Source organism: Centropristis striata, chromosome 2 (genome assembly GCF_030273125.1).
Source record: "Centropristis striata isolate RG_2023a ecotype Rhode Island chromosome 2, C.striata_1.0, whole genome shotgun sequence".
NCBI classification, from domain to species: domain Eukaryota; kingdom Metazoa; phylum Chordata; class Actinopteri; order Perciformes; family Serranidae; genus Centropristis; species Centropristis striata.
The window spans coordinates 35092066-35114500 of record NC_081518.1 but is presented as its reverse complement, the minus strand read 5'-3'; the positions used below and the strand labels follow the sequence as shown (position 1 = coordinate 35114500).

The 22435-nt window shown below is 39.3% G+C and overlaps 1 protein-coding gene across 3 annotated transcripts in view; it reads left to right on the top strand.

Moving 5' to 3' along the window:
- Window positions 1–22435, top strand: part of loxl1 (lysyl oxidase-like 1) — a 272803-nt gene that overhangs the window by 38030 nt on the left and 212338 nt on the right. For 2 of the 3 annotated variants that reach the window (XM_059349880.1, XM_059349873.1), the window contains one exon: window positions 13599–13699. The exons of the other annotated variant lie outside the window; for it this stretch is intronic. The gene's annotated coding sequence lies outside the window, so the exon portion shown is untranslated. The remainder of the gene's footprint in view (window positions 1–13598; window positions 13700–22435) is intronic. 3 annotated transcript variants of the gene reach the window in all.

Sequence of the window (22435 nt, the reverse complement as noted above, 5' to 3'; positions counted from 1 at the left end):
CCACAGTATATCATAACAGATTTTCAAATGGGCAGAAATTTCCGCTCTCTAACCACTAAATTGGGTGAGTGTACTCGTTTGTCGCATACTTTTCCGGAACATATTTTGTTTGAAAATAAAATGCACTCATTTCATTCAACCTTTTCATTCATTACTATCTGCTTCTGACTCATCTAAATCATTTTATCCACCGAGCTACAAGGTGGGGTCAACTGTGTTCAGTTGAGCTTGGTCCATTGCAGCCTACAGGCTCTGGAAGACCTTTTCTTATAAACCTGGCAAGCCTTTTTCATTGTCTTTTAGCAATTACTGACTTTTTATTCTTCTTTTTAAGGCCCATCTTCTACTTCCATTCCTGCAATAGTTAAAGGCACAATCCGTGAACCAGTGTGGGAACAAACTATGACTTTCTGTTGTCTAAAATTAGATGAGGAAATATACAGCTGGGCATGAGGGTTGACAGATACTTTGTGGTATTTTATTCCGAAGATTATTAGTAGCCATTATGTAAAGCACCAGGGCCCTGGCACTGGAACACCTTCATGAAATGTAGCCATGAATGATTAATGTTATTACATACTTCGCTTCAGGGTCATTGTCATTTTTTCCTTCACATCTACAGAATAGATCTGATTGTAGACTTGCTTATTTGAGTAAAGATTGGTCAGTGTCTAGCGCATGCAGGTCTTAAACGTGTCTTTTATAGAACAGGATGCGTTATTGGAGTGAAAGTCATCCTGCGGCTCAAAAAGCATTTTCTCCATAGACCACCATCATAAAAGAGACGTCTGTAAAAACTGTTCATAGGACTTCTAGAACTGCAAACACGTTGAATTATGACTTTCTATTACGAATTTTTGATCCATGGAGGTTTTTATATTTGTAAAATTTTCGTTAAGCCAGGAAAAGCAATTTAAAAACCTGTGAAGTCATCACAATGTAAAGTCTATGATCCAAGCGAGAACACACAGGCGGGGCCAGAGTGAGAAACATGACTGTGCAGATTCAGTTGGTCACTTATGCTGAAGGAAACCCGGAAACTGGAAAAAAAAACTTTGTATGATTGTGAACTTTTTTCATTGTGCTGAATAGTTTCTATCTTTTGGTCTGGTGTCCAGTTCTTATAATACGACCCTGCTCATAAATGTGACCCTGTGTAAAATTAAATACCGCCAGAATGCATAATATTCAGAGCGTATATTCTTAAAATATAGAAATGTATCAGTTTAAACAATAAATATATTGTCTTTGAAAATTGTTCAATTGAATAAATTAAGGATATAGCAAATGAATGCATTCTGTTTTATGTATGTTTTTATACAATTTCCCAACCTCTTTTAGAATTGGGGTTGTATATCCATAGTCTTAAAATGTGTTTTGCCATTTCCTGTGGCTGTTTCACAATAATTGATATGAAGCAGCAACAATAGGAAATCATGGGTTTGCATCAGCATTTACACACAACTTTGGAAGAGAGTGCAGCAAACAGGGAGGCTTCTATCTAATGAGGTAGAATTACAAACTTACAGAGATGTGTTAAAACATTTTTTCCTCTGAGAATCTACTAGATAGACAGGTAATGACGGAATGCAAATCATGAAAATCTAAAGGATTATAACATTAAAATGCTTTAGTGTTACGCTTTCATCAGTTAACAGTAATTTCTTTTTGAGAAATTAGAAGCAGTGGCGTGCACTTACTTTTATTCATTAATGAGGAGTGATATATATTATTAGGCTTGACTTCAACTTGCCACTTATCAGGCTTTGCTGAAAGCATAACTTCCCATTGTAGTTCGACCTCCATGCATCTGAGCTTTCTTTGTGAAACACTTGAAATCTGTCCTCTCTGGAGAAGCAATTACTGCTCAAAATAGAACTTCTATATGCAGTACTTTGCATTATATTGTCATATCAATCAGCGTTCCCTCGGTCTGCTCATGACAGGGGTGTCTTTCCTTTTTGGTAAAATAAGTAAATAAATAAATAAGCAAATAAACAAAAATAAAAATAGAAGCTGATATAATTATTCAGATTTAGAGTGACATGTTGCATCTGCTCAGAACAACTGAATGTGACAGGACTAACTTCAATGCTGTTTTGTTTTTCCTCGGGCCAGTCTAAATGCAAAAGAGATTGAGACTGTGAGAGGAGGATGGATTCTGTTCCTGGGGTTGCTCTGACTGTATATCTCAAAGAAACGGGCTTTAAACCCCCTAAAATGGATCCAATTCACGAAGAGGGCTTTTTGGTGACGCTTCTGGAACTGTGTGTAATTGTGTAACCCTAATTTTCCTGGCACGGAGGCTCTGACAGAGGCCTGTCATCTCCCCTAAGCCTCTTCTCTAAGGCACGATGCTGAAATGAGATCTCGTCTTAGCTGCAGAATTGCTGAAAGTAATATAACGGACACCAAGAGAACAAAATCACCTTCTTACAGAGAAATCCCTTAGAAAAGGGGCTTTAGCTTCCATATCTACACTGGCCTCTCAGCTGACATGATGCAGTGAAGGGGGCTGTGTGATATCCACTCACGGTACCTTCTGGCAGATGAGAGGACACAGAAAATGTTTCGTCTCACAGGACAGAGTAATTTAACATTGGCGTGTGATATTTAAAAAATGGATACTTTTTCGTTCACATGCAGGCTCATGTGTGCAAATATTCCTGGATGAAAAGTGTATCACTGATCAAGAAAAAGAGCAGTCTGATTTGTGTGACTGGCTAAATTCACCTGGTGTGCGCCCCTCCCCCCTACCGATGCCTTTCAGACCTCATAAGCAGCAGCAGCATCCTCTGGCATGGCAGTCTAATGGCTCATAAATGTTTTATGGCGGTGCATGATAGTGCAATGACATCTGGCTATTCCGTGTCTATTTCCACTATTGCCAGTTCTTTCTGAGGAGCTCTTACTGTGATGAAAAGATGTCTGTTGTCCCTTTGACTTCAGTAAATTTTTTTGAAAATTGGCTAGAACCAGACTAAAATGAATAGAATTAACTTGAAGACTGTTTTGTCTTATAATGTCATATGATTATTTTTATCTTCATCAATTGAGAAAAGGAGCAGGTCGGTCACAGATGTTAATTTTACAGATGTGCATATTTTTTCATGAACTGTTTTGAATGTTTGGTTTAAGAAAAATGGATTAAGGGAGGGTGAGTGTATAGTGTGCGGGGGGGCTCTGAAATTACTGCAGATAGTAGCAAATCTCCTGCCTTTGATCTTTGCAACCATCAAAGAGATCCGTCCTCCCAAAGTCAGACACCCAGCTACAAACGGTGCAGCGTTTCATATGCTTTGAGAGGACGTCAAACAGCATCTCTTCATTTCTCTCTCGCTGGTCAGTAATCTCTGCACAGAAATACTGTGAGATTGTTGCTTCCTAGATCACAGACTGCCAGCCACCAGCACATAGTAAGCACAATAACAAATGTAGAAGCAAAGCGCTGCCTGTAGCTATCACTGTGTGAATAACAAAAGACGGGATATAGAGGCATTGTTTGGCTTTTCCTTATATGTCTCACAATAAATCAAACGGTAAATACATTTTCTAAAAATAAACCACTCAGGCCAGACATAGTGCTTTAAGATGCTATGCCTCCTCGTGTTTCTTTCCCACATTACTGTTAATAAGGCTGAACTATTGGTTATGTTTATACTGACAGTGCTGGGGAGCTACATGTAAGGGCATTACATATTTAAATGACAAAATAAATGTTATTGTAATCCGTTGCAGGTACTGTTAAAATAATCTGTAATTAAAATAATTATTAATCAAAATGTTGGTGATTACAAAAGTGTTTCATCCGAATGTTAATGTTTAGTGCTGAAAAATCAAGATTAATTTCCTTCTGAAACCAGAAAAGGACTCAAACATTACAATGATGCAAAAAGCAAAATGCTTGATGTCAAACCTCAGTAAACATCTACAGGTGAAACGTGTTGGAAAAGTAATCAAATGTAATAGGTTACATGACTTTGACGAAATCATTCAAATAGTTATATTACTTCATACATTTTAATAGGGTAACTAGTAATCTGTAACCTATTCCATTTGAGAAGTAACCTTCCCAGTATTTTATATTGACCAGGTCTGCTGCTGTAAGAGCTCACTGACCACATGAACGTATAAATTTCGCAAGAAGACTACAATTTAGTAGTCATAGATGTAGACAAGGGAGGATTTCAAATATAAAGAAGTCTATGCAAATGTTTTATGAAGTGTGTTTTATTGGTTTGGATAATTGTGTTTACTGGAAAACTCCACAGACCTTCTCATTTCATATTTCCATCCTTTAAATGTTATCTGGCACAGTTAAATACATTGCATATGTGCTGGTTGAATATAATTAAATTCAGTTCTCTCAGTTAACACATTTCTGTCTTTTCATTATCCTTTAGTATTAATGTCTTTTGACAAAAATTGGCTTTCAAAAATAAACATACAGCAAAGAATGGTACTGCCTCTGTCACTTTTAAATTGTGCTTTTGCATACATATTACAACTTTTAAATCACCTTTTCCTCCCCATGACTAAATTGTTGGATGGTAACCCAAAGGTCCCTGCAGCTATAATCTCAGTAATTTTTATCATGTCACGGTGGAAAAAAGCATTTAAACCCTTCTCTTTACCCGTACCCTTGCTTCTTTTTTTTCTCACACGAGCACTTTCGGGTCAGAACAATATTTACAGTTGTGTCATCAGGGTGCTGTTAATCTGCAGCTTGCACTCCCTCCTGCTGAAATGACTCCCTCTTCCCTGCAATTGCTCCAGGAAATTAAGCTTATTCGACTGTTTCCCATAGTGGAATTCACTCAGAGTGAGAGTGTTAGCTGTGCAAAAAACTGAAAATTTAAATGACATTACACCTCAAGCAGTTGGTGTGTGTGTGTTATGTTGCTTCTTCTTAATTTGCTCTACAGTGTGCAGCTTATTTGACGTGACTTTTGTCGATAAGTGGAGGTTTCATGAGGACCTTGAAGAGGCAGCGTGAAATGAATCGTCTTCTGCCACATTCCATCACATATGTCACTCTTCATTTAGGTCACTTGCAGCTATTTCTGCCAATCAATGAAATTTTAATGACAAAAAAGGCAACTCATCAGCCCAACCAGTATACAGTAATTTGTTGCTTACCACCGTGAAGTTCAGCATCAACAATATAGTCTCAGTGCACCCACGACAACCATCGACCCAGCTTCTGCTTATGAGATTTATTCAAATGTTGTTTTGCAGCTTTGTCAAGATATTGGCTGTAGCTAGTGATGGTACGCAGTACTAACTGTAGACAGTGATTGCTTGTTTTTTCCATAATGCAGGAGACGACTAAGTGAAGAGCCATTTAAAATTGATCTGTTAGCTGAGCAATGGAAATCCAATCCACTGCAAGATTTAATTGGTGGACTTTGTTAATGTAATGATAGCGGAATCTTTCAGAGGAGTTTTTGTTTTCTTTGCAAAAAACAAAAGTTATGTTTGCTTTCATTGTTACTCACTTAAATGTATTATATATATCCTCAAGGTATAACACGGATATTGAATGCATTTCCTTGTTAATAAAATAGTTGCAAAGCCAATTCTTTCAAATATATAAATCATGCATGTTTTCGAGCTAGAAGTCTCTTTCAAGCCTTTGTTGGCGCATGGTTGGCGCCTTTGTTACTTTGCATAAAAAATTATTATCCAGCTCCATATCGTTGCTCGTGGTCAAAAAAATCCTAAATTTTGCTTGACTTTTAGAGGCTTCCTTTCATATCTTTTGTGTCCGTTGAAGCTGCTAGTTTTTGCTTACCACACATTGATAGTACATGTTAATTAAGCTTTCAGATTTATTAGTAATACAATAAGGATTAAAGAGTAAAGATTATCACAAATATATGGCTCCTTGTTGGTGGTCACAGTGTTATTGTAGAAGGACAAATCCCTGTGTAAATCAACAGGAAGAAAAAATACGGCACCTTACATTCAATACAATTTGTACTTTTTCTCCTGCAGTTTTGCATTTTTCATGTTTTCTCTGTCCAAGTCATTAAGAAATAAGCAGACTCTAATGATGTTAAAGGCCTTAAACTCTATCTGCAGTCGAGTTTTGCCCTCCTGAAGGTAAACTAAGTCCATCTTACATGGTCGTAATGGCGTCCGTCTCCCTGTGAGGAATAGTGACAGATATCTGCCAGTAACGACTAAATCACTTGATGAAGGAGAATAAATAAATGTAAATTCAATTACCCCCTGTGCTTTCATCGGCATTCACGCGACATTGGGAGTGTGCATGTGGGAATTTGTCGTTCAGGAGACATTGATTAATTATGCCACACACAATTAGCCCATCAAATCGAGTGTGTCCTCCTCTCCTGTGGAAAGGTGATGTCAGAATTTTATGGGGCATTAGGCAGTAGTGCTCCTTGTATTTTCTTAGAGATCACCAGAGAGTAAGAGCACCAGGGGAGAGGCACATTTGCTGGCTGTTTTTTATGAATAGGGAATCTTGAAGCCTGCAGGGTAAAGAGAAGGCTAACTGATCCTTTTAGACCAATGTCAATACTGATACCCATCACTGTTTGCACTCCCAGCAGGGTCCATGGCCTGCCTGTAATGTCTGGCATCTCAGTGATTGAGAGAAGAAATGACAGTGAGACAAATTAAGAGAGCAGGCAGAGATGGCTGCCCCAATAGCTCCTCATTCCCCAGTGCAAATTGTCTCCTAATTCTTGGCTTCTGGGTTCAGCCCAGACATTGGATAGAGAGTCTTCCTGAAAATGCAAAATTATCGCTTTTTCAACTAATACTTTGTATTAGGATATTATATATTATTTGGATACTCTATATGTTTTAATATGCCTTTCTATAAACAGTACATTGTAGTATCTTCCATAATTATGTCACACATTTCCTCATAATCTGTATTCCACTCTATAGGCAGATGGAGTAACTTTTGGTAAATTCTAAGAACTACAGTTAATTTCCGGTTTGCTGGTTTGGTCCAGTCGGGTGTACAAGCTAAAACTGGTTTAACTTTATGCTATCCGGCTGAACTGGCATCCACCAAATGGAGTGGAGTTGCTACACTTGCAACACCAGTGGTAAAATCTGGTATTCCAGTCTGGTGTCTAGCTTAATAACAAAGCGACTTGAAAGAACCCACCTTTTCATTGTGTCTGCATCACAAGAACAATTGTAGTTCTTAGAATGGTATTCTGACCCATAAATTATGAAATTGTCAGTGATTGGTCCAGAGATGCAATGGTACTTGAAGTTGACACGATTGGTTGAGTACAGCCTGTGCAGCTGCTGCTTCTAAAAAAACCCATGAGCCGTCTAAACAACTGATAATTACAATAGGAAGAAAGCACAGACAAATGGACCGACAGTGATGTCCAGACTTTACTGAGCATATAAGCAATGTGGGAAATATAAAATGATATTGACTCGTCAGCCTCCATCGGGTTACATCACTTCAGCATTCCTATTAGTGTTTGGGGAGCTCCCCAGTTGGCAGTTCCTCATGTGGAGGCCTTAGAACTGTTTGGTCCAAAAGCACCAAGTGAGGTTCTACCGTTACCCAGTGTGCTTGTTTGGACTGCGAAATATCAAGTTGCCAAAGTTACGAACATGTTGCCTCATCAGTTTAAGAAAGTCTTGTTGAAGTTGAAATCTGAAATACTTTTTAAACTGTCTGGCAATGAGCAGTGATTGTTGCACTCTGCAGAGATCAGTTGTCAGTCAAACGGTGGAGATTGTAAACCTGGGTTTTCTTTATTTTCTTCTTTATTCCGTGGCTTTGCCTTCCCTCTGATGGCCACTGCTCCACTCATGCTGAATTACCAATTATTTTATTTATTCAAAAAAGTCATTGTTCCCTCAGCATGAAATGTAAAACTCATTAGTTACTATGCACAAAAGGCTGTTTCCCCAGTTCCCACACCAGATGTGTAGGATAGTGTGGATCATGTAAAAGAGGCATTGCACTGGGAAGAGATTCAGTTATATTTGTGATTTGCAATGAGTAGCGTAATGAATGTTGGTTTGTATGGAAATGTTCATCGTTGCAGTGTTTATTTTAGGTCATTACAGTAATTCTTATTCTGAAATTTCTGTGCCTTTTCACCAGTAACATTATTTAATGAGTACAGTAATAATTTACTTCTGAATTCCTAATTTATGTATTTTACTTTCGATGACCACTGTAAGCAAGTGTGCCATAGTTATACGTGTTTGCTGCCAATGACGATGCCATAAAAGAGCATCATAAAGTATCAAATAAATTTCTCAGGGAGCTCATAACAAAACTCCCTCAGGCAGCTTTTGTGCTTTTGTCTTTGATTTTGCAACGCCAGACATTATGGTTCTCTGTCCAAAAAATTGTGCTGCAACTTCACAGTGGTGTGAAAAAGCCTAAGTTAACCATGTCATCCTTTATTTCTTTCATACTTCACAGCCATTTTCACGATTTCAAACCCGTATGTGAGGGTCTTACAGATAGTCATCGGTTTCTGGGGCTTTTCTAGGAACTTTACCAAAAGTACCACACCTTTTGTTCTATTGTTGTTCAATCATCTATTCCCTTTTCATGTGATTGTCATTTCAATTTTGAGGGTCAATGTACAGTTAGTCAGTACAGGTCATGGTCTGGAAAAGCATTTCCATGACCATTCACTGAGGGACTGACTCTGAATATAGAAGATAACTCAGCAATCTGCACACATTGGTTCTGCATGAAAGAGAGTTGCTGGTAGGTAAAAGAAATCGCAGCACTTTCAGTGAGTTCCAAAAGAAAAAAAACACTTCTAGAAACATCTAGGATGATCAGCCAAGCAGTTAGGCTGTCTCTGAATGAGATTTAGCTTTTCAACCCACTTTACTGTGATCAATTTGGGAAAAAAGTGCAGTGTGTGTAGCATCAGTATGTAACAAAAAGTAGAGAGTAAATGTGCAGATTGCAAAGTAAATACTTGATGTTCAGTATCAAATTCAAAATTGATTCTGTAGAGGCATAGCTTTAAATCCAGGCCACACCATGCTGACGTTTTAGTACCATAATGTTCACACTGGTATAAGACAGCTGAGATGTAAACTACCTACAGCACCATTAGAGCCTGTAGCCTTTTGCAGGAACCTATTGATTTCCCCTTTAATATGAAACATGGATCTACACCCCACATATGGTCAAGGATAATGGCTTGATGAAGTGTATATAATATTTGCCAAGATTCCTTTTGGAGAGCTGTGGTAAATGCTCTTGTGCAGTAGGCTTGTGCATTAGCTGGCCAACACGGGTAATCTTTACTATCGTATTATATTACATGCTCAGATGAACGTTGGATTTTATAGTCACCCGGCGCCTGGTGCTCCCTCTTGTGCAGATGGCTTGGAGGGATGCAGTCCGCTCTAGTGTCAGGGGGGAATAGTTATTTCATGTGATAAATACTACTCCCAGGCCATTATTGTGCTGCATCTTTTCAGGGCAGAACCATAACTCCCTGAAGATAATGCATGTGTGCACACGAGCCTGACCATATATAGACACACACACACACACACACACACACACACACGCAACATACAAACCCGCATCCTGATGAGACTAAAGTAGAGTTGGATCATATTTTAACTTAGCCTGGTGAGGCTTAATGTTTTAACAGAGTGATTTTTTTCTCCTTCTATTGATGTATATTTAGAATATCGTTCCACAGGGGAATTACTTTAATGCACGCACAGTGCTGGGACATATGATCATATTTAATGAGATTTAGAGGAAGATTGAGTCTTTGTTTTATTAATGGGAGGCTGCTTTCACTGAGTCCAGTGATAATTGATGAAGGTCTAATGTACTTATTTATATGTCCTGTCTCCTAGGGGGGAGGGGGAAAAAAAGAAAAAAGCCATGCCTGAGGTCACAAATGTTTAGTCAGGAGAACCAAAGCCCTGTCTAATCCGCGTCCTGTGCCTGCAGCCAACTTCTCCTCCAATCACACACAACTCCCAACTCTCCTCTATTAATCCCTGCACCTACCTAGAACACATCATTATTTAATTCCAGCTGCAATACACTTTGAGCTTAACCTAAAGTGTGGCGATGCTGAACTGATTACCTGTAACCTTGCTTGAACACTATCGCAGGAATAAGCAAAAATATGAATGATGATCATTATCGCTGTGGTTATTCCGGTACATTTTGGCTGTTCAATTTGGTGATTTAGGATATATTGTAATATTTATGTGTGTGAGTGTGTGTGTGTGTGTGTGTGTGTATGTGTGTCTGTGTGTGTGTGTGTGTGTGTGTGTGTGTGTGTGTGTGTGTGTGTGAAGCCATAGTAATTCTCCCCAGGCCTCCATTCTGAGATAGCAGGCAATAAATGTGTCACTCTGAGACCAAGGTATGGCTCTAAGGGAAATCTCAGATCCCTCTCAAATCATCCGTTAGAGAGCGAGAGAGAGACAGAGAGGTCACTGAATTCACAGTTTTTTTCCCCCCTGTCTTTTACTGTCTGTCCCCCCACTTACCTACAACCATCTGCCCCACGGCCCAGCCCACTTAACCAAACTAAAAGCCTTTAGGAGAAGGAGTGGGCCTCCAGCTGTAAGGGTCAAGCTGAGGCCTGTAGTCCTGTATTATCAAGAGTCCTTTAGTTTTAAGCTCAAATGGTAACGCTCTGCTGAGGGATGTACTCAAATTCTCATCCATGACATGCCATTCTTGTTAAAAGAGTACTCTACTGGTTTAGTATGGCACTACGATAACGTTGTCAGATTCACACAGCGAAAAAGGATGCAGCAGAACCACATTTATTAGATTTTTCCTTCCAAACATTCTTTTTCATTGTCAAAATCTGGAGCTGACTTTACCCACAATGCAACTCAACCACCAACAAGGTCATTCAGAAATTTGAGTGTTAGCAGGTAATGTAACCTTGAGCCACTAGTTTAGAGCCACAATAAGCATTATACAAGATTTCCACACGTATGCAGTAGTACTCCTCAATATCTTAAAATAAGCTTTCATATATGAAATTACCATTTTTTTCTTTTCAAACACAAAGCATAATTTGCCCTAGCTATGGGGTTGCTGAATGCACCTTCTCAAAGACTGTTTCTCCTGCAGTTTGATCAATATCTGTATCAGAATACAAACATTAATAGTCAATATACTGTTTTTGAATAATGGAATCCAAATGGAACTGTTAACAATAAAACGTCTGCAAAAGTGAGTTAGAATCTCCACCACTGAGCTATAACCAATTAATTTGACACCATATATAATTGTACCACTATCAAATTGAGAGTAAATCTAATGAGAAAAATCCAGGTGTTGAGGTATGACAGTTTGTATAAAATGGACACTGCATGTTTTTGCAACTAATTGAAGTAGAACTCCACACCAAAGAAAAAATATATTTATACTGAATTTAGAGAGGAATACGCAAAGAGGATTTGTTGAAAACTGCGGAAACCGGAAAAAGTGCACAAAAGTGCGCCTCACTACTGCACAGACTCTGGCTCCAGATGATGTCAAATGACGCCAGCGGCTGTATCCATGATATTTTGGCTTCACTTTTGCACAGTAGGAGGAAGTGGAGAAGCACTGTCCATTCTTTCAACGATCTATGGTCTATACTGATTTTCCATTTTCAATAACAAATAACTTTTTCTTTGGTTTTATAAGCTAATTTATCTTCAAATTTCATTGAACTATACACAAAAAACAGAACAGAAACCTGCGAGTGCTGTGAGCTCATTCACTCAGGCTTTCCTAAATTAGAGTCATTTTTGTCTTTTTACAGACTAAGTCTAAGTATTTTCTTTGGGTACTTGGCATGATTAAATCAATACTCACACAAGCACATAGCTGATAGCATTCACCTGACATTTCATGCATTTCCAACCATTGAGGCAGTTCAGTAAATACCCATTATTGGCTTTTCGTTGATTACAATCACCGACAATTTGATTACAGACATCTTTTTTTTGCCACCCAACATTTGCATGGCGCTGTAATCAAACACAATAAGAGGACTGTATAGAAATGTGTCACATGGGTCTTATGACGTTGTGATTTTATGCAATCTTCAAGACTTTCCTTTGTTAGAAAAGTACGGAGAAGTCAAATAACTGGTGGCACTAAGGTCGGTCTCAGGTCCTCCTGCAAATGGCACCAAGCCTCTGAGATCCCAGTCTGTTATTAGCAGGATATTGGGCCATGTGGGTCATGACATATGCGCCCTTCTGGAACAAACTGAAATAGCAGCACATATGTTCAACAAGGCTCCTGCTACATTGTAGCTTGTCTGGCTCAGGTCCAGTCCTGTCAGCCCATACGACTCAAATGTATTTCCTTCATTTCCCGCCGTTTTGATTTGGTTCCATCTGTTCTTACTCAGCAAGGGGCTGGAGATATTACTGGACACCCAAGGTTAAAGAAGCATGCATGCTGGCGACCTTTGTAAAATATTTTATGTGTCTCCTCCAATAAGAAATAGCTGGGAATTTAATAATAAAAGCATATTACAGACTGAGCTTTTAATAGAAACAGTAAGCTTAAACATCTTACAGCTTCCTTAAAAGAAGAGTTTGAATGAAGCTTATGACTTTAGATATGAATTTAATGATATACATTTCCAAAGGCAATGTCGCAGATTACGTTGCTTTCAGCCGTGAACATTTCTTATTCTTTCTATTACTGTTACTACTGGCATGCAGTCCTACTATATCAAAGATTTAGGATGATCAAATGGCTCTTTCAAGATAACAACCTGTAATGCTTCACAAACAAGATAATTACAAGTGTTTCACTGAAAACACATCAAAGTAAACTGCAATCCCTTGATGAGTTGGGGTTCAGAATGCCAAGAAAGGACATAGTACTTTGAGAATTTATCACTGTGTGTGTGCAGGCACAATACCCGCAATCTGTTCGTCTCTCCTCACCAGGTTGGTGGGACGTTAATTATGGCTGATGATACGAGTAAAATGTGCCACTTATTGGGCTTCTGTGTCAGAGTAGTGTCCAATCAGACAGGATAATGAGCAGCACGATTCCAGAGGGATCCTCCCCATGCTGTGCTGATGTGTGTTCGAAGGAAACATCTGGCCTTTATCAGCGCTCTAGGCCCCTGCGAGACTGTCATCTCATAAACTCTCATGTCACTAAGCAGGGGGACTATTAGCGCTGGAATCAAAGTCCTCTGGAAATCCATTTTACATGTGTAAACACGTTGAAAGAAAAACCTGGAAGAGCAATAATATTTTACCTTTGTTTACAGAAGTGAGTAGGCGGATGGTTCTCTTAATATCAAAAGCCCTCAAAAACTCAGTACAAAAGTGAGAAGTGTTGTAAATCCGGCGAACTGAGTAGGAATCATAAAATAAACTAAGCTGGGAGTGGGGTGACTGTTACTACTGCGTTCAGAGTCTAAGGGTTTAAGTCCTGGAAGAATTAAGAGATAAAAGTTTTCATTTGACAGCAGAAGAATGCTCTTGGCCTCACATGCCATTCTGCACGTTAGCTCTGCTATGACACAATACTGCAAAATCGAAACGGTGTCTTGAAAGCACGACTTGGGATTCTGTAATCAGGTTTTTTTTTTCTTTCTCTACAGCTCCCAGTCTTCTGCAAAATAGGTGTTGACAAACAGAAATGGGGCCATTACACTGGGATACCGGGAGGAAGTATGATGCACGATGAAGACCTTGAAGAGAAGTAAATATCTACTTAAGTGTTTCCTCCTTGTGTGCCATACTCTCAGTGGTGGTGTAGCCAGGTGCCGTGAGCAGTTAGCAATGCTCTGAACAAAGGGTGAAATGTGTGGGAGAGCCTCCATGAAAGCCTGATGGATTCATTTTTTTCTCAGTTTATCCTGGATCCCCGCCAGAAATAGTCCTGTCTGTAATTTCATTACCAATCTTCAGCTCATCTGTTTATTTAGTGACATCAGCGTCGGAGTTTACTTACCGTGCAAGCGAGAGACGCCGGTACAAACTGTGATTTTTAATAAGATGTGTACTTAGTTCCTGTTCTAATTAGTATCATGCAGAAGCCGACTAATGCACATTTGAGTTGACATTGCTTATATAATTTAACATTACGGGTTTTAATAAAACACCCTCTTCATGCTTCATTTCCACTGATCACCAGCTGCTGGGTCAATTGAATAATTAAGAATTTAATTAAGCTTCAGTTTGGATCACAGTCTTCTAACACAGTCAAGCCTTGTACTCTAAGCATCAGTAACAGAGATCAAATAGGGAAGGGATGATGTGCCAAGCAAGAATTTAGAGATGTGAGCTCTATCATGCGCTGAAATGGAAAGGTCTGAAGTGGCTTATCTATTTGATCTCTGAATCCTCCGGTTCCACTCCACAGAGTGGGGCTGTTATTTTTCTGCTTGCCCATATTATACTGCAGATTCCAGTACAACCCTCTAAGGTATGCAGCATTTCAGTCTGTATTATCCCTTTGGACTGCTCCCCTCATCATTGCCAGCATGTAATACAATACATTCTATTGACTTCTTGGGAAGCGGCTCTCACAGTGAATTGACTGTGTTGCTATGGCCTAAAGTAGGCTAATTTCACTCAATGGTGCATGAGTAAATGTTAACTGAAGCGACTGAACCCTGAGATATGAGAATATTGTAGCCTTCACTGTGTGTCTCTATATGTTAACACACATGTTCCAATGTGTGTTGTGTGTGCAGAACTGACTGTGGGCTGCTGTAGTGTTAAACGCACCCCATCACAGATAGACAGCTGAGAAGTTAGCCGTATATCATATACTGTACATTATCAAATGCACACTAAGAGGAATATGATGCAATTATCACAGCATCATGATGCAGCAAACCTTTTGGATCTATAGATGATTTTATTTTTTTTTCGCTCTGTTTGACTACTTGCTACTAACAGCACATTTGTTATTATCCATAATTAAAAAAAGAGATGAATTTACTTCCATTATGTTATTAATACTTAAATATCAACAAATGGCAGGGATGTTTCAACTGAAAGGTTACATTTGCCAACATATTCCCCAGCATTGCGAAGAACCAACAAATAAAAAAAAATTGTGCCTGTAGCAGCATCCTCGTAGTAAATTAACACTGACTTCAGCATGTTCTGGAGCACTTAATAACATAACGATGCACATGTTTGCATCTGTTACATTTTACTATCCAGTTGGTTCAGCTAAAGGCAAGATCGGTCTCTTTTTCACCAACTAGCGCTCATTTTAGTGATAGTAACAGCATGAGAAGATGCGCTCTCTTGTAGTCGGTAGATATAGTTATACAACCCAGATCCCCAAAAAGTTGGGGCGATGTGAAAAACATAATTTTAATCATAAGTACAAAGACAAGATATCCAACGCTTCAACTGTAAATGTTTGTTTTTATGTAAATATATATGCTCCTTCTAAAAATGATGTATTCTGTTTTCATTTTGCACTGCATACATTTTTTTTAATCAGGGTTGTACATCATAATGTTGTGATCATAATGTCCAGAATTGGGTTTTTTTCAATATCTGATTATTGACTTTTCTGTATCTACACAAAATCCTTAAATAGAATCGGGATTACTTTTTTCTCGACCCCTGTCTGACATCTAGCATAATATTGATAATATTTAAGATTACCTTTAAAGCTGACCTCAAATGACTGATATTTACACAGACAAGAACTGTGTGGACAAACGGATCCGCATATCCATCAAAGCATGTCATCATCAGTGTTTTAGAGCCTCTTCATTCAATGAAAGGACATGATGTTGTAAAACCAACATGCAGTAGATAAAAGAGCCAAGCAAAATGACAGCAGCAATGTGAGAAGTGTGTTATATATAAACAGTAAATGTGATTTTGCATATGTACAGCAAGTTCAGTGCTTTTGATGATTAATATGGCTCATTTTCTATAATTAGACATTTAACAACCTATTTACAAGGTAATCAAAGCTTTTTGCAAGTATAAGATTCTTTTGAGAGCTATTAGGACATGGAGAGGTTATTGATAATAACATAAAGTTGCAAACGGTCACATAATTTACACAAGCTCATCAAAATTTATTCCATAGTGTGTTAATGTTCCAAACTATACAGTACAGAAATCGTACACATCTGCTACTTCTTGTGGGTCTCACCAGTTAATGTGTTTTCTTAGGAATTGTTTATGAAGTGCACCTTCTTTCTAACCAAATACCATTAACACCCACCAGAGAAGGAAACAACAAAGCAGCGTTTAATCAATTGTAATCGCATTGTCTCTTTCAAGTCAATGTCTGTAGTGGCTCCTGTCAGCGCACAGTACCAATATACTCTTCAGATACACACACACACACACACACACACACGCATACATAAAGCCTATCTGATTTACTGCTTTGTACACATTGTGCTGACACTGAAAATCACACTAGGCATCACCACACCTGATGAATAGACCCAGTGTGAAGTTATAGTTGGGTTGTAACCCTGTGATATATGCGGGTTACAAAGCTGTATGAAGACTGCTTACGCATAAAGCAGTATCTCTGGATCATTGATAAAACTTTACTTTCCAGGAGAGTCATATAGTATGTTTACCAGTACACAGTTCCAGGGGTTAGACTGTGATCTGTGAAAATGACATCCTTCTTATTTAAAAGACACAACTGTTATAGATGATACAAACTGCTCAAACCATCGGCTGTCAATTATAAAAAAAATAAAAATTTTAAACTATCTGCATAACAACTACAACTACCTGTTCTTATCAAAACGTTGATACTAGGCTTACAGAAGAACTAGTTTACAGGTGACAATAAATTCTGCACACATAAAACACAGTTAAGACACCACCTGGCACTCCGCTATTCATCTATATGTTACTGATAACTAAAACTATATAGCTTACCATGAATAATCACATTTTAATGGGTGTTATTCCTTCCTGCTACTTAGATACCGCTTACACAACAAATTGTTGGTAGAATTTAAAAACATTCTTTTATTGTAAAAATAGAACATTGAACGGAACACAATACCAATACATTAGTTACATTTTAAATACAATTTTCCACTGATAAGACTTTCCCAATGTGTTCATCCCGTAAATTGACATTACGGTGACAATAAATAAACGTGATATTTGTCTTTCAAAATCCTGTTACAAAGCTTCTGTTTGTGGCTTGCACAGTTGGCTTATTATTAAATTCAGATGTATTTTTTTTTCTTGTGCTGCTCATTAACAATACATGCAAATCAACTATGATAACAAATGGAAGCTGTATTTTAGCTCCAATGTTTACCATGAGCATACATAAGTAGGCATTTACGTTGTTGCTCTAATAACATATCATTTTAGGAAGTAAAACTTAATTATGTTGAACTATGTCTCCCACATCAACATGGGAAGATGACAGTTATTGTCGCCTATAGCCCAACTAATGTTACCCCAGACCAAGCAAAGGACACTTTTCATGACCAGTTACAAGACGCCATCCAGGCAGCCCCCCCTCAAGACATTGTCATCGTCCTAACCAATGCTAATGCTACAATCTCCACACAGGACCCCATCCTCCCGGCAGTCACAGGTCCTGTCTGTATTGACAGTACCACCAACGACAACGGCCAACGATTACTCAATCTATGCAGAGCCACCAACCTCTGCATTGCTGACACATGGTATCCCCGGAAGCGGATCCATCACTGGACCTGGTACAGCCCTGACGGAAAAAACAAAAAAAGCCATCAACCACATTCATACCCCTGCCAGCACTGCTTCCTCGTCAAGGACCGGGCTGCCAACGTCCTCCCATCTGAAGCCGATTGCATCAGTCGTTGGAAGGAAACCATCCCCCTACCCCGGAAAACCCCATCCTTACCAGACACTCCACCTCAGCAGTTGCTGCCTGATGACTGGAGACGGGGCATTATACTTCCCTTCTGGAAACGAAAAGGTAATCAGCTGACCTGCAGCAACCACAGAGGCATCACGCTCCTCTCCATCCTTGGTAAACTCTTCACCCGTATACTACTCACCCGAGCTCTACCTGCGACCAGAAGCAGATGCCGCCAAGAACAAGCCGGATTCATGCCCAACCGTCCCACCAAAAGCTTTCCGGCTTTTAATGGAAAAGGCTCGGGAGTTCAGAAAGGACCGGCACCTCTTCATTGCCTTCATCGACCTAAAGGCTGCCTTTGACACTGTGGATCATGGGTCCCTCTGGAACATCCTGAAGTTCCTCGGAGCCCCAGCCAAAATCATCACACTCTTTAAGCAACTTTATCAGGGTACGGAAAGCTGTGTGCGTGTGAATGGCCAAGACTCCGAGTGCTTCCCTATTAACAGCGGGGTCAGGCATGGCTGTCTCGCTGCCCCTGACCTCTTCAATTACGTCACTGACCATCTGATGTCAAGAGTTTGTGAGCGGGTCCCAGGGGTGTCACTTGGAAACTACATCCTAAAGGACCTCGAATATGCTGATGACACCACCCTGTTTGGCGAGACAGCCAAGCAGCTAAGTGAAGCCCTCAGCGTGTTTGACAAAGAGACCAAAAAGCTCGGCCTTAAGATAAGCTGGTCCAAGACCGAACTCATGCATGTAGGTGATGGACCAGACCCACCACCCTTCCTGTTTAATGGCACCCCTGTCCACTTTGTCCCCACCTTCAAATACCGTGGCTCGACAGTGTCCAACACAGATGACCTCAAAATAGAGGTCAACAGACGTCGTGCCCCAGCAGCCTCTGTGATGCAGTGTTTGGGGAGGCTGTTGTGGCGACAGCAGCACATATCAAGGGAGACAAAGCTCCGAGTTTACAATGCCTCTGTCATCTCTGTGCTCCTGTATGGCTCAGAAACTTGGCTGCTGAACGACACACTGGCGACCAGGCTCGATGGCTTTGATTCCAGAGCCCTCAGGAGGATCGAAGGCATCTCATGGAGCCAGCATGTCACTAACAAGACTTTAAGAGAGCTAACCCAACAGCTCCCAGCTTCTTGCCTCGCAGCAATGTGGCGAGAGCGCTGGTATGGTCACGTCATCCGCCTGCCAGAGGAGCAACCCACACATACCATCTTGGCCTTTAATCCCCAGCAAGCCGGCTGGAGATGACCTAGAGGTGCCCCCCGCACCCGCTGGCTGATGATAAACAAATGAAGGGGTTTTAACAAACATTTTTATATGTAATTCATGATGTATTTATTTAGAATTCCACGCACAGTTCATAAAGGGATCAGTTAGTGTGGTAACACACCAGACCTGTTGCAGGTGTGTAGGTGCACACTGAGGATTCACGACAATTGAGCCATTGCAACATTAAAGAATGGACATAGAGTTGACATTTTTTGTGTCTATAAATGTGCCATTTGAATTTATCATTAAAACTTTAGAACATGACAAGAAAATGCTTTTCTATTCTCCGAAATTAAACTATTTTGCAGTGCTAAATCTTAAACACATTTATCCAATGAAATGCTGTATATGTTTTTCTTTTAGGCCATATATTTTTTCTTCTTATGAAACCAGGGGCTACAGAATATTCATGAATATATCTAACTTGAATGTATTCCTCTAAATTGTACTGAAAGTTCTGAGCTAAGAGTTTTCTCCGAAGGCATATTCACAAACCTGATAAAGACAACTTTTAAGATTACAGGAGTTTTAAAATCCAACCTGAATTTGACTTTCACCAATGCGCATAAAGAGGAATTTCACTGATTATCTGTTCTCAAATCGGGAATGCACTCAGAATACAAGATAAGAAAACAGCAGAGCATCACAGACTACAGGATATTATAAAGATTATCTTTCCAGCGGGAAGTATGCGTCACCTAACTTTCTCTCACAAACATACTTATCCGTCTCCCTGTCTATTTCTGTTACACACGCACACACTCACACAAGCTGTCTTTATTTCACTCGCTGTTGCACATATGCTTTTTCACCTGCAGGTCTGCATCTCTTTATCTATACACTGAAAACACGCTGAAGTCATATTTCTATCAGCCGTTCTCAAACATACAGCTGTCCTTCAAATCCACAGGATACACCAGCCTTGTGGTTTCAATTTCTAACACCCTTTCTTGTTCTTTAAGGTGCGCTCGAAGTTATTCAGAACATTAATACTGCTGTTAAGAAATACTGGCTGTGTTAAGATTAGGGCTGCAGCTACAGATTTTTTTTATTTTCCTTTATTAAAGAGCAATAGTAAATATACAAAAGAGGAAATCAGAAGGGTCTCTTAAAATGAACAACTTATTGGTTTGCTTTTTAGAAAATGAATTTATTTGTTGAATTGCATAGGGTAATATATTTGTCAAAACTAAACTCATTTCATGCATTTAAGTGTGACATTACATTATTGATAAAAAACTACAAGGCCTAGATATCATACTGTAATGTAATGAGACTGGCTAATGTGTACATATTTACTAGGTTGAAGGGTTGCCCTACACCTGTCGACCCTACTATCTGCATTAAAACTAAACAGAATTTCTTGTATTGGATTGGTGCATTTAAGGCTTGAATTGTAACTTACATTACCTGATATTTTGAGCAAAAGTCCCCTGTGTCATACTGTCATAGTGAGTGGTCTGGGTACGGCAGTGACGCAGAGTCACTAACTAAATAACATGATAAATTCTGACATTAACTTGACATTAACCGGGTCCCCTCTGTGAACTGAATGCTCTCTACTGAGCTGTGAAGCATTCACAACATTGTGCTGTTGTAAGCTAGTATGGTTTTGCAATAGACACTTTCAGAGTGCTTGTTTCATTTAAATTTGAAATAATCCCAAACTCTAGAGATTTTCTAACGTTTTCTCTGGCCTGCCTATTCTCTTTGCCACTCGCTATTTTCTTCCTCTTCCTCCATTTTAAAATCTGCACCATCATATCATGTCCTCTTCACAGCTAAGCCTGTAGTGCCACAGTAATTATTGTCCGTGTGGAAACAGTGAGCTGTATATAGTCATGTAGATTAAATTGTGCTCATATGATGATTATCTCTTGATAATGATGATAACATTGTCCTGACCCACTAGCTCTGTCCTGTTACTGTTGTTAGCAATACTAACCGATACCATTTTGACTCAGCCATCCTTATATTTGCTTGAGACGTCTCTACTGCTGGTACACTTCAGTCCATAGATGACTGAAGTGATGTTAATTCCAAATGTGCATATATGAAACAGGTATGACATTATCTAAGTGGCTGCGCTTGTGTGTTAAAACTATTCAGATAGAGAAAATTGTCCAGACTAACTTGTTTTCTGAGTCCAGTGTAAAAAATAAGGGATGTTGCCTCACTAAGAGAAAGCACAGGGGTAATCCTGTCTGTATGGATTATTGTTTTACATAGATTTGCTTACTTAGTATGTCCACAATGATGATGGTTAATAGGGGACCAATTTGTGCTGGTAAATTTATAATAAGATTGTGGGAGGATATACTCTTGTTTATCCAGATTGGAGGTCTTTGTGTGAGTGGTATAACTAGTTTAAAAAGCAAAGCAAAGTGAAAGTAATTACATTTGTTTGTAGCCTGCCAGAATAAATAGGAGGTGAGGACACGTTCTCTTTTAGCTCCAAAATGTTGGTTTTATTTTCATAAATTATGTATCAGAGCTAAAAGAGTGTGTGGCTTCTCTTCCTATTTGATTCAACGGATTATCTTGCAAAATAGCACCTCACTAGCCTGATTTTAACTTTTTCTGCCTTTCATCAGAACTGGAAGATTACTGTTAACAAGTAGCATCTATCAGCCTCTTTAAAAAACATGTTAATGGGAATCATTTTCAACACCATGTGCCTGGTATTGTTTTCACCCTTAAGCGTGTGTGTGTTCGTGTGTGTATCATCATAGCAACATGTGTTCCTGGGGACAGCTACTGTTGCAGGACCCACCACAGAAGCAGTTGTGAGTACTGTTGGGCGTTTAAATGCCTGTGATCTGTGAAGTTTTTGGTCACCATGATAGCATCACATCTGTGTAAGATGCTGTCAGGAAAACTCAGTTGAGATCAAAGTGAAGACTGATTTTGGGTGTGGTCTGAGTATGTGTGATGAGAGTAGGCGCTTAGGGAAGTCGGGAAGAGGCCATCACTTTATGTCCCATGCCCAATTTGGCATCACGGCTGGTGTGACCCCTTAGCAAGATGGTCTGAACTGTGTGCCATGATACACTGACACACAATATAAATCATGATGAAGACCATAAAAGGGAAAAACCAGAAGTCTCTTTTACTAGAGGATGCCTGGAATGCTAAACATTTTTGTTCGCCATCTGAAAGAGGAGAAAGAAGAGTTTTAGCATTTTTTCCTCCTTTGTTTAGGCTGACGGACACCACAGTGTGACAATATCATGCAATTAATATTGGCTTATATTTTTTCTTTGTGCTTCTGGTGTGCAGTCAACAAACAGGCTGACAGGCTGATCTAAATTCAATTTGATGCAGGAT